The following is a 13,071-nucleotide window of genomic DNA, read 5'->3' as shown; positions in this document are numbered from 1 at the left end:
GTCACGTTGCGGCTGGCTGCAGGAGGAAGTTGGCTTGCCTTCGCTGTGCGCAGCCCCACGCAACTGCGCAGTGTGACGCCTCTGACCTCCCCTGCGTAAACTGCAACAAGTCGCATGAAGCAACGTCTCACGTATGCCCGTTCTGGCAAGCCGAGCGTACCGTGTGTAACAAGTATGTAGCGCCCCCCTCCTGTCCGCCCGTCTGCGGCCGCCAGGCTGGGCGGGCAACATTGATCACCGCGCCCAATAAACGCCGTTGAGCGCACGCCTCTCCGGCCAGTCATCGTTCACCATCACAACCAGGCTGCGTGTCGTCTCGGCGGGTGCTTCGGCCCCCTTCGTCCACGTTCGAGAAAGATCGTGACACTGGCGACGAGGAACCGTGGCACTGGAGGCCACCAACGTGCACGGTTCGGCCTGCGCCCCCGAGACAGTCGCAACACCGCCCCCCGCTCCTGTCGCCATGCCGCTCCCCTATAAAAATGGCTTCCGCCATTCAATATACATCTGACTGACATTCTATTGCCCCTATCGCCATTCGATTGCTCTCGCTTGAAATTTATGGACACGGTATTACCCCTTTATTGAAGTTTGGCACTGACGTGGTAGGCGCTACAATGGCAATCAAATGGCTGAAGAACCCTTTAGCGTCTTTTTATTGGCAGGTGTCAATACAGAATTCGGGTATCGTCTTTTTATACTCATCCTATTGTCAATCAAGCGCCCCCGGTGGCAGCGCAATACCGGCCAAATTCTGCTGCAAGTAAATCAAACTTTAGGTACAAACCATAGTTATAATATACGCTAGAGGTTCAATTGGCTCTTGTGTTCCGCGGCAAATTGAAGAAAACCATACATGGTAAATTTCTTCCAAAATGTAATTTAATTACAATTACAATCATTCCGCTCCAAAAGTAGTTTAACCATAATTACAACTACTACTATGTGAAAAATAATTCATTACAATTACAAATTACATCAAAAAGTAATGCAATTACTTTACAATTACTTATTTCTGGGAGCGACCATTTTCGTCTATATAACTTCAAACAACTTGTTAAGGATGCAACGCATTTCTTCATTCCTTGCCCAAATGTTTGAATCGCCGAATATATGTCACGAATTGTACATTTTTTTTTGTAAATTTTCTTAAATTAATGAGAGAAGTTAACAATTTGGGATAATGAAATCCTACGTTCTTATATTTTCAATAAATAATAATAAATTAGTTTATATACTCGAAGACACCAGATCACTAAAATAAAATTGGTTGACACACTTTTGTTAGCAAGGCAAAACAAATGTGACAATTAGCCATATCTGAATATTTTAATAGTGTTAATATATGACTACAATCTACATCCACACGCGCTAATACAACCATGTTTACAGACAAACGTTTCATTTTTTCCTAAATTTTTTACAGTGAGTTGAAATTACAATGGCTCAAAATTTATAAGACCCGAAAATGGGCTCCCGAATCCATCATGACAATATCCACAGGTGCGAAGTCAGCTCAAAAATGCTTATGCAAATAATATCCGAAGTAAAACCAACGAAAAATAAACGTGAAAATAATACAAAAAAATGCGACAGTACTCAAAGAGGGGCGCAAAAAAACTGGCAAACAAATAAATAAAAAAAAATCACTTCAGAGACCCTTAAAAACCTCAGCCTCGGCCGCCTTTTTTTTTTTTTTCGGACATTTTGTTTTGTTGGGACATTTGACGATATTTACGACATTTCTTTTTTGTGACTAACACTGAAAAAAAGAAAAGGAAAATGCTGTCGACGACAGTGCTAAAAGCGCGAGCTCGTTGCTTTGGATCGCGCGCCACGAGCGCTCCAGCATCGGGTGCAGTCATGCCAGTCAAGGCTATTCGCTCGCTGCTTGCACGGCCTTCGCAGCTATTCTATGCAAGGGTGATAATCCGTCGTACTGCACACAAGTACAGCTCCAGAAAAATTCGTACGAAATTACTGCGGCTGGGCTCTGTCGCCTCCGGTACACGTAATCTTCATTTGCAACAGGAGTGACGGACGGCACCGGGCGAAGTTTGAAAATGGAGAACGCTTATTTTGATGTTCCTAAGAACGCGACGAGTACAGGCGGCAATGTTGACAACACGCACCAGCGCGGACACCGCCGAGCCGCCGAGCCGAGCACCCGGCCACACACACGCCGAGCTACCGACATTTCACAATGCAGTCAGCGGCATCCAAAGAAAACGTGTTGTTGACGTAAAAATAACTAAGATGTCAACATAAAAGCTGCTATTTTTACGTCCATGACGCCATTGTCCACGCCCCCTGGATATCCAATCGGTGTCGAAAATACGCAGCCTCCGATTCCAAACCGAAACTAAAATCCCGTCGTAGTTGTGTGGCTAAGCGAAGTTTCGTATCGCGTATAAAACTTTTATTTTAATACATTTGTTTTAGTTCTTTAAGTTTGTTAAAACGTTTTATTGTTTCGGTTCGCCACTGTTTTACGAATAATGTTACGTTAACTTTTTTATTTTCGCATTTATTATGCACCTCGAAACAAAGTCTTTTACAAGCCAATCCAATCCACCATAAACTTCATTTGTGTCGAAGCTTCCGAAGCTTTGTTGCGGTTTGATGTGTCTTTTATTTTTACGTAGAACTCATATCGATCCGATATGCCGCGTCCGAGAATGGATTTTGCGACTAATAAGTGGCGAGGCACCACGCGAGCAAGAATGAACAGCCCTGGAGGTTATGGGCACTGCTCAATTGGCTCATTCCTCGGTGCTTCTCGAAGGTAAGCCTTTTTTCTCTGTGTCCTCCTAAGCTTCCGTTCAAGCATCTCCTTGGTTTGTTTCCTTGCCCTGCCCTTGCCAAATCGCGCCCGAGAAGTGTATTCTGACAGGTATTTTCCTTAGGCGAGCATCTCTCCTCGCGCTTTTCGTCAAACCGTCCGACGGGTTGCGAAGCCATGATTCGGTCACCCAACACGTCGGTCGACCTGTCAAACGTTTTATCGCACGTGGGTCGTCACTTCGCGTCGGCACGCATCGCTGCCTACCCATATCTGTACTGGCCAGGTTTCTTTGTCGGCCCGCGCGTCTTATCGCTGTGGGTGATCTCAAGCGACGCGAGCGAAACGCGTAAAAAAAGAAAACATTGTGGTTGGAGCCGTTTGATCTACTGCGCTATATATATAGAGAGAGAGAGTAAAGCTATACGCACTCCTCCGAGAGATCATGCCGCTCGGGCCACCCTTTTAGAACGGCGCGTGTATCACTGGGGAGCTCGTTAACACAGCCCCCCGCCTGCGTTCACGCCGCTTCGCGGCGACAATATCGGCTGCTAATTACAAATCGTAACCAGTACATGCCGCATCGCGGCGTCCAGCCGGCAATCCAAGCCCCGCTGTCCCCGATCGCACCTCGAAAGGGAGTCCCATACCATTTAGTTTTGGGAGTTTCTCAACAACATTCGATTTTTTTTTTTTTTTTACTGTTTATCGCAAAAAAAAAGAAATGTCCTAAATATCGCCAAATGCGTCGACAAAACAAAATGTTTGAGAAAAAAAAAGAAAAAAAGCAGGCCCACTGCGGACGGAACCCGCGTCCACTTGCGTATGAAGCGGACACCTTGACCCCTATGCAATGCCTCTGCTTAGAAAATTCGTTGTGACCACTCGTTTTATGCGAGAAAAGCGGAGTGCGTTCACTAACATGCTCACATACATGATTTTTGTGTGGGCTTTGCCCGATGATGCTAGTGAGTTATTCTCGTTTCAAGTGGAGTGTCCAAACCATTTTGCACGCATGTTCGGACTCTCGGGATTTGCAGAAACTGGGAGTCTGCAACGCCTGCTGTCCTTGTCTTTTTTTCTCCAGTTCATCTTTTTTCCTTGTGCAACAGCAGACTGTCGCACAAGAGCGACATCTTTTTCATGCGTTGTGTCACCTAAACCGTAGAATGCTCGCTTCATAGTGTGGCCCGTGAGGCTGTGCGCTTTCCGCTGTCTGCTTTCACGAACACAAATACGGTGATGTACCCAGAGTGCACCGCTCGCTAGCCTTGCGTGAGTACACTCTATATGGTATATGTTGTTCAAAGTACCTTTATGCATAGCTGATCCAACCTGCATTCACTTTTGCCATTGCCGGTAGCAAATTGTGTCTGTTTAGTATTGCACACCTGCCAACTTTCCCGTATTACCCAGAAGTCTCTTAAATTTTGATCAGTTTGTATGATTGACAGAAAAACCTCCCGAAAAGAGAAATTACCCTCCCCCTCTCTTTTGTACTAAAGAAGAGTTTTTGCCATCACTGTGGATGGCTGCAATCCCATGAGCATAGGCAGTGCAATATATAAATATAATGAAGTTGTCTTCATGCAAATTTGTTCTCAATATTTCTTTTTAAAACACCCCCCCCCCCCTCCCCTGCTTAGAAATTATCCCGAATTTGGTGTCCCCAAACTTGGAAGGTATGGTACTGTCTGTGCCTTTTCTATCTTGTGTCATTTATGTAACGTAATATATCTGTTCTTCATATTTATAATCGCTGCAGGCCTGGTCAAGGAGGAGTTGCTCAGTGAACTACTAGTTTGAGTTCCCTGAGACGGACACCACTGACATCACCTACAGTGCTGAGGTACAGGCTTAATGGCAGATATCAATAGGAGATGATGGTAAGCTGCCCTATTTATTTAGCAGTGTCGGAGTAACTCACTTGAGTTTTCATCACTGTTTTTGCTGGCAGTTTGTTGCCTGCACACAAAAATGGTCCATTAATTGTCCATGTCCATTAAAATTGATGCAGCCTTCACACTTCTGCGGTTTAGAGCAATTCGCAGACATATGTCAATCATAGTCGAAACAGCGTGGCTCATCATTAGAGTTGAATGCTGAGTTTCGCTTGGCAACTTTTTGGCCACTTCGATCACTACAAAACATTATTTGCCTTCTCAGGTACGCGTCACGTCTGTTTGATTGGACAGCCACCAAGTTGACTTGGATGTCAGCGCCTGTTGTCATCAGAACCTGGTTCTTGTGCTGCCACATCATTTTTGGTGGTGGCGCTGTTGTCACCTCCCAACGCTTGCGCTCCCCGAGTTCCCATTCAAGATGGTGAGTGGTATACTTGTGGGGGCCTCGCTGCTGCAGGTGCTGCGATGTAGCTCTCGCTCGTGGTGGCTCCACCGCCATCATTTGTGCTCCCTGTGATCCCAGCCGGAGTGGTGACAGGGATTATGCAAGGGCTCTTTGTCGCAGGTGCTGCCACGGACTTTGGCTCGTGGGGGTGCCGTCGCTACTGACAAAGCCTGTGCTCCCCGTCGTCCCTGTTGAAATGGTGGCTGGAACTTGAGAGGGTTTGCTGCCACAGCCGGTCAGTTCAAGTTCCGCACATTCTGCCGTAGCCCTTGGGAATTCGTTCCTTCCATGTTGAGGTTCTAGTAGGAGAAGTCCACCGCTGTTGAGCTACATGTCACCACAGCAGTCAATCTGCAGAGGGGCATGGCCACATGACCACACTTCTGAAATGTTAGAGCCTTGTTGTGGACATGGAGGCCGGTGTGAGAGATTTAATATGCGTCTGGCACATCTGCCCGGCGAAAGAACTCATGGGTGTGCCACATGGAAAGTGAGCAGACTGTGCAAGTCTCTTTTACAAAATGGCGCTAACAATAGGTAGTGTCTGAATCATTCTTGTCTTACGTAGGTGATACTTTCTAGGCGTAATGTGTTAGTAGATAGCTGTGGTGTTATTGCTTAACTCTGAGCAAGATACAAAGTATGAGAGATTTTCAGGCCAAGTAAAAAATATCTGCTCACTTTAATCTTGAAGATCATTAGAGTTTCACATCACCCAGCAATCCTGAAGGCGATGCACCACATGTAATTATAATTAATATTCCCGCTCTTAGTTTACCAGGAAGGTGTTCAAAAAATTGTAAGTAGTGTTAGTTGCTTAGGAGAGCGATGTGTTGCACCTTGGCGTTCCATTCACTTTGGGATGAGGTGCTTCATTCTTTTGCGTCCTTGGTTGTTTCCTTAGCCCCTAAAGATGTTGGAGATTTATATGTTTTATTTTTGGGGAAACCATGTTATGTTAGTATCTGGCATGCTTTTTTTTTATTGCTGAAAGCTGTTTGGAGTGAGCCTTTTGTCCACCTAAGAGCATAATGATTGGGAGCTTCACTCAGGTGTGTTTTCTGGCTACACCGCAGAACATGATTGTAAGCATCGATGCATGCTATTGATACCAAGATCGGGACTTCAGAGAGGATCAGTCAAGTCTTCCTATTTTTATTTCCATTGATTCTTTGGCATTCTAGATATCTTTTTGTAAGCGTGTTCACGTAAGCTTGTTCAACTTTCTGGGTCATAGTATCGGGCCGTTCTGTAATTATCATATGCTTTTTGCATTTGTCATTAGTCTCATCTGAAGTTGTCATGGGCACATGGCTGACACATTTGGTGCTGCTTTGATTTGGAGGGTAAATATTGTCCGCCATAGGTCTAGCAAACTTCATATATTCTACACTTCAAAATTTTCTCGTAGACCTGATTACTAGGCAATAAGCTCCTTTTCAATATGTGCATTTACTTAAATTGAAAAGCCAAAAGGCTTTTAATAATCAGCCACATGCAGAATAAGAACAGTGTTTCTGCCACCTAGTGTGGGAGAAAATGGGTGGGGGGGGGGGGGGGGGGGGGTGGAGGCCAAAGCAAACGCAAGCAGTGTAAATACAACTCTAGGACTTATATGCAAGGTAAGTGAGGAATTTGAACTGTCTACCAAGACCATGTAGCTCACACATTTAGCAGAGGATAATTGGGTTTGATTTAACAAGCTATTGGGGTGGTTGTAAAGCTCCTATACAGCCCCACATGGAGTCACCCTGCATGCACTGATCTAGACTGCTCGTTTCACATAGATTTTTGTGACCTATTGATCTAACTGCTTCTTTTATTTGCAAATTTTTGTGTTATTCAGGATAATTGGGAACCCAGCAAAAGGTTGGCATGTCATGGAGTAAACATGCCATTGTACAGTGTGCTTCACTCTAAAATGTAATGCATGAGCAGTGGCCGAAGCTGATGACACTTGTCTAATGAGGAAATCAATGATACTGCACAAACTGAAGCATATCTTCCTGGGACCGTTGCCATTCCCCTATACAATTATTGCATGACCTCCTTGTTTTTTTTTTATTGCCCTCAGTTAATTTGACGAGGACTGGATTGCTGTTATCCTTAATAGGCCGGCGTGTCACGTTTATCTTGAGGTCCAATTAACGGGAAATTTGTTTTGATAAGTTAAATAAGGAAAACAACAAAATATTCAGAGCAATGTCTTTTTTTTTTTTCTTTCTATTTTTTTGCATCACCGAAACATTTATTGGTCACCGCATTGAAACTGGGAGTGTAACGCACGAAGAGAACTGCAGTGTGACCATCCAGTCTCTGCTGTGAGACGATGCACACATTCTGCAACATAAGTGCACGATCAGCTTTTTTTTTTGGGGGGGGGGGGGGCGATTTTTCTGAGATGACATGAAAATGTTGTGGTCATCACCATCAAAGTGATTTGTTGTCTGCATGTTCCCTGCTTTAGTGACAAGGCCACTGACAAGCCGCTTCACGGGTACTAAATTGAACCGCTTGACAAGTTGCTCAAACAATAGTGATACACAAATGGCAGTACGAGGACAAGTTGAAGAACCACAAGTAGCGCTTGTCCTATCACTTCTTCAACTTGCCGTTGTCTATAGTACTATTTGTGTTTTGCTCCTCTTCATCTGCTTCATATAGAGCAAATATATAAGGCTGCTTAATAAAATGACAGCGTCCGTCAAATCGGTAAACATTTCTCTGTAAAACATATTGCCCTGGCCAAGTCCAAGTCTCGTTTTCACGATGAGTCGCATAGTGAATCGGCTAACAATGGTTGATGAATATGATGTAGTTCTACTGAATCAGTAGCGTACTTCAATCTCTCTTCTGCACAAAACCTATCTTTTGGAGCGGTTCACATAGTGTTTTCTCGACAGCCGAGGGGCTTGAAGCAGGTGCTTAATGTCTGTGAGCCTCCACCATTGAAATTTTAACTTGTCACTTGCTCTAGAACTTAATAATGGAGCAATGGCAGATTTTATAAAGTTTGCGAAACCGACGTCGGAGACCTTCGAATGGGAAAGGCTTACAGGGCTAGAAAAATTATGACAGCACGTCCCCACTCAATTATCTGTAATAAAAAGACGGTGCCCAAAGAACTGTAGCTAGTTTTAAGTGTCACTCGCTGAAGCGGTTTGTATATTGTGTTAATTCCTGCATTTTGCTGGTTTTTCTGTTTCAGGATCCAGTGTTACATTCCTGTGGCTTTTTGGGTTGTTTCCCAATTATTGAAGGGAGTTGCAGGCTTATCATGGGCGACACAGTGCTTTGGTGAGTGTACCTTTTATTTACTGCTTTGCCAATCAAATCGAGTGGCTTTGCAGGAAACTCTCTACAGTTTCAGGATGTTTGAGGGTTTGTTCTCCTTCAGACATTCTGAAATGGCACAAATTTTTTTGTGCTGCATCACTATACTCTGTTGAATGACCAGCTGAAATCGTAGTAGAAGCTACATGCTCGTTGGACCAGTCATATGTCTACCTTTTGCCATGTGTTACACTCCCGCCCATAACCATGTGCAGAAGGCGGGGTCAGGTAACGAGAGGGAGGTGGTTGATTGATCCGGTGGGTGCGTAGTTACCACCACAGTCAGCTTAGAGGTGAATGTTAATTACTCAAGCTTTAAATAGGTCACAGTACTCAAAGCTTGAGGAACACCTGAGAAGTTTTTAGAATGTTTTTATTTACCGCGTCTACTCGCTCCGTGAGTCTCAAACTACATCCAACTCGGCTAGCCATCAAGCCAATTTTCTTTCGCCGCCAAGCGGCCAGGCCACTTCAAACCAGGCAAAGCATAGCGGTATATGTTTTTATGGCTGCAAGTGTGTAGTTGCGGATGTGATCAAGAGTGAAACCGAGCGGCGCATACATGTAACAAAGCTGGGGTCGAGGAATTGCCCAGCTTTGGACATGTTTCGCCCACCGAATGCATTGATGTCAACAAACACGCGGTCATCTGTAGCGTGCTTTCGGACAGTGAAATCGTGAAAGTGGTTAGGCCTAAGGACGGTCGCGTCACTAACCTTGCTGAGTGAGCTTCCCTAGTAAAAAAATCTTAAATGTATAAAAAAATTTTATGTCCAACAAACGCGTATGATCCAATAAGATCATATAAGAAAATACAAGAACCTTATAAAAACATATAAGAACAATATAAAATTATATTTGAAGTTATAAGAAACTTCTTTTTAGTTTCTTAAAACTTCTTATATAATCTTATATATTTCCTATATTGTTCTTATACATTTTTATAAGGTTTTTATGTGATCTTATTTGGTCATATGCTTTTATTGGACACCTAAATTTCTTACATGCAAGATTTTTTTACTCTTCACTAGGAGGGCGCTTTTCCTTTGACAGAAGGCACACCGAAAGCACCCTGAAAAAAGGTTTTCAAATTGTAGAACATAGTTATTGTAGCGCTCCCACGACCAGCCGTCGATGCGCCTCCGTCAGTGGAGACATGCCACAGTACCTTGCCGTGTCATACTGCCACCTAAAATTACATTTTCGCGAAGTGTGTAAATGCAGAAATTTACCCTGCATAATGAACGCACCCCCGAAATATATGTCAATTTCAGAATAAAGAGGTGTGTTCATTATGCGGGTAAATATGGTAAAAAAGTGAATGATGACTCAAACAAATGCAAAACTCATACATTGGAATTTGAAAAAAATCACCAACCATATTCTACAACAAGGTCCCAACGTTTCAAAAACAGCTTGTTTTTTTCTTCAGGGGTGACTGCTTCCAGATAGGGGACAACAGCTTCGTTTTCTTCTACCATAGTCTCTTTTTTTTTTTTCGCTTCGTTAGGTGGCTGAGTCCGTTCACAAAGCATGCTGGCAATGTGCCAGTGGACCTATTGATGTTTCCTGGTGTTGTTTGGATATGCCATGACTATAAAAAGCTGCTGGCAGAAGTTTGTCTCAACATTTATGAGGGTGTTGGCAAAGTTGATGCGATATTCATTGTCCTCACAGTGCTCCGCAACAGCGCTGCGCTCGTGGTCGAATTTGCAGTTGTTTTTGTGTTGTTGAATTCTTTCTGGGAAGTTCTTTGTTTTTCCAATGTAGGTGGCATGGAATTGAATATACAATGCCCTGCGCTCTTTGTTTAGAGGGATGACCTTTAATTCGCAGCATCATACGTCAAAGTGTTGATACCGGTTTGTGGGACACCTGAATACTTTCTTTTACCAGCATACATGACAGCGCTTCGCTAGTCCCCTTTATGTAGGGAACACAGATGCGGGTGTGTGGACGGATATTTTTGAGTTTTTAAGCTTTCTCCCGACCAGGCAGGCCTCTGCCAAAATGTTTACCCTCAAAACTTGCACTGCATGTAGTAATGGCTCTTGGTCTGCGAGAATTTTTGTTTTAGTTTTGTGTTTGTTGAGCATTATTGGGCAAATGACAAAGGCTATGCCACCTCATTATGACCACAGTAAAAAGAGCTATACACTTGATAACATAGTCCTGTCATGTTTTTGCTTTGAAAAAAATGTTAACACACAAGATTAATCTATTTCTTGACCCCGTGACTGGAGATTCATGACCAAAAAAAATTTTTTTTGTCCCTATTTTGCTTATATTTTTTTGTACGAAACTTTTCTTGTGCTACCATCATAGCTTTAATTTCTAAAGGAAAATTATTTCCGATGTTAGGGGATAGATGGTGCTTCCTCCCGTACGATAAAAAGAGTGAGCGTTTAAAGACGCACTCCCCAAACTGATTGAAGAGTGGTGCATCTATGAGTGCGCCCCCCAGGCTGCTGTTAAAATTGCCAAGCATCCAAAGATCTTATCAAAAGTAATAGATAAATCTTTGTCTAAGGTGAAGTGAATATTTACATTAAATTCAAGTAATGACGCAATAACAACATGGCAGTGCCCACAAGCTGCATGCGCATGAACGAATTTCACCATTCAAATGGATGAATGACCGTTTTGGCAGAAATGGACAATGAGGAAAAGGGTACCAATACTTGAGTGTAGCTTTCTAGGGGCTATTATCATTTTAAATTGCAATTCTCATTTGCTCTTTCAGCTCGCACCTTCACGGAGTACAGCAATGTGGGGAAGCAAGTCGAGGACAGCCTCTCTCGATTTCTGTCCCGGGGGCGCTATGCTCTTCCAGGTAAGCTGCTTCCCTCTCTTAAGAGACACGAGTAGACCCTTTTATTCAAGACAAGAATGACAATAATAATCACATCAAATAAAATGGGGAACAAGGGGACAAAGGAGATTCCTCTTTGACCTTTCTCCCCCTTGTACCCCTTTTCCAGGGATTATTATTGTATTCATACTTATTACATTATTGTGGAGTTGAGACATTTTGACAACCTGTGGTTGGCTGATGTGTTGTGGAAGTTAAAGCTATTGCACATTCAAACATTGTGTGAAATACAGTAGAACCCTGCTGCTGCATCTTTATGCAGTCACAATAAAGGATCATGACATGAGCGAAGATGTAACAACTGATAATGCCCTTGGGATAGCTATAGATGTTTCAGGAAGCTGTATTCTCTGTTTATCTTACCTTAGCTTTTGTGGCTGTAAAAAAGACTGCCTTATTTTATATGTTGACCATTTTTTCAACACTTCTTAAAATTGTGGTTGAACTATAAGTAACACTGTTTACAGACAAGCTTGTGTTTGCCCACAGCAGCTATGGGCACTGCATACGCCGGAACTAGATTCGTGTGAGCAGACATGTGTGTACATGTGCTGTGCCGACAGCCGCGCCATCGCAGTGATGCGTTGTCTATTGTTGCAGTTAAAAAAATATTGAAATATAAGGATGCAAAAATTCTGAGCCCATCGAGCTAAACCACGGCTGCCTCAAACAAATCACTGCATTCTGCATGCCACATCAAAGCAGTGGGGCTTGATGCAATCAGCACTGCTTGAACATGGTGGCATGGAGGTGGTAAAGAAAATGGGGTGTCGTGAGAGCCTGAATCTCTTATTGTCATACAGGACCAAGCAAAAAACACAGTGCAGAGAGGCAAGGAGGTAACATAAAGGGAGTAAAACAAAGGGAACAGGGTATGTGTTCCTAGTAGTCATGCCGGCCACCTTGAGTGGCAGTGTTTGGGCATAAGAACCAAGAAGGGAATTCATGAAGCCTGTAATTCTAACACATATATACTTTTGGACGTTCGATAGGACCGGTTTCCGTGAACATAACAGCCGAGAAAACATCTGAGCAAGGTTCTTCTGTGCATATTTTTGAATGTGCTGCAAGAATATTTCTGGTTATATGCCCACTTAATTTATAATGTTTTTCTTCTTTCAGCTGACACCTTACAGACATGTCAGGAAGCAAGGAAAGGTTATTTTTTCACTCATCGTTTACATTTGGGTGATTAACTTAGTCTTGAAAAAAAACACGTCATTTTAATGACATTGTGATAAATAAATTTTGGGTCTTTAAATTGTCCTTCAATCTTTGTTTTCTTCCCATATTGCAAGCCGCGGCACTATGTGTATCAGGCATGGAACCAATGGTAGGCCATGTAAACTATTGCAGTTCTTCGGCTGGCCAGCTTAAAGTTTACGAGGGGTTGACAATGGCGAAATGGTCACGAAATTCAATCAAATGACGTCTATGTGATAATTATGCCCTTATAAAAATGGTTGATGCCATTTTGTATTATTGCCAAATGGCAACAGGTGTTTAAGAGCAGTCAATCAGCAGGCAACAGATGTTAATCGTCATTGAGATGTCATCTTGTTGACCCGGATAGCCATTTCGCCACCGTCAACTTTTTGCCATTCTATTGGTTATTGTCGGTGCATTGCCAGTGTATCTACATGCTAATGCTAATTGGCTATTGGAGGCAGTCAAAAGACTATAAAATGTATAGTCCTTTGATTGCCTCCTTTAGCCATTTAACGTTAACATGTAG

The 13,071-nt window shown here is 43.2% G+C and overlaps 1 long non-coding RNA gene across 3 annotated transcripts; it reads left to right on the top strand.

Moving 5' to 3' along the window:
- The first annotated feature begins 2,625 nt into the window (after positions 1-2,625).
- LOC115325343 lies at positions 2,626-12,602 on the top strand. 3 transcript variants are annotated; one of them, XR_005717021.3, is made up of 8 exons: positions 2,626-2,785; positions 4,429-4,464; positions 4,548-4,668; positions 4,949-5,107; positions 5,252-5,366; positions 8,340-8,428; positions 11,208-11,297; positions 12,459-12,602. It is a non-coding gene; the product is annotated as an uncharacterized LOC115325343 (long non-coding RNA). The 3 variants fall into 3 exon arrangements; XR_005717020.3 differs by lacking the exon at positions 4,429-4,464 and having other exon boundaries at positions 4,548-4,631; XR_005717019.3 differs by lacking the exon at positions 4,429-4,464.
- Positions 12,603-13,071: the final 469 nt, after the last annotated feature.

Source organism: Ixodes scapularis, unplaced genomic scaffold, assembly GCF_016920785.2.
Source record: "Ixodes scapularis isolate PalLabHiFi unplaced genomic scaffold, ASM1692078v2 PGA_scaffold0__279_contigs__length_252992795, whole genome shotgun sequence".
Classification (NCBI taxonomy): domain Eukaryota; kingdom Metazoa; phylum Arthropoda; class Arachnida; order Ixodida; family Ixodidae; genus Ixodes; species Ixodes scapularis.
The sequence above is the reverse complement of the archived record's forward strand: the minus strand, read 5'-3'. Positions and strand labels throughout refer to the sequence as shown.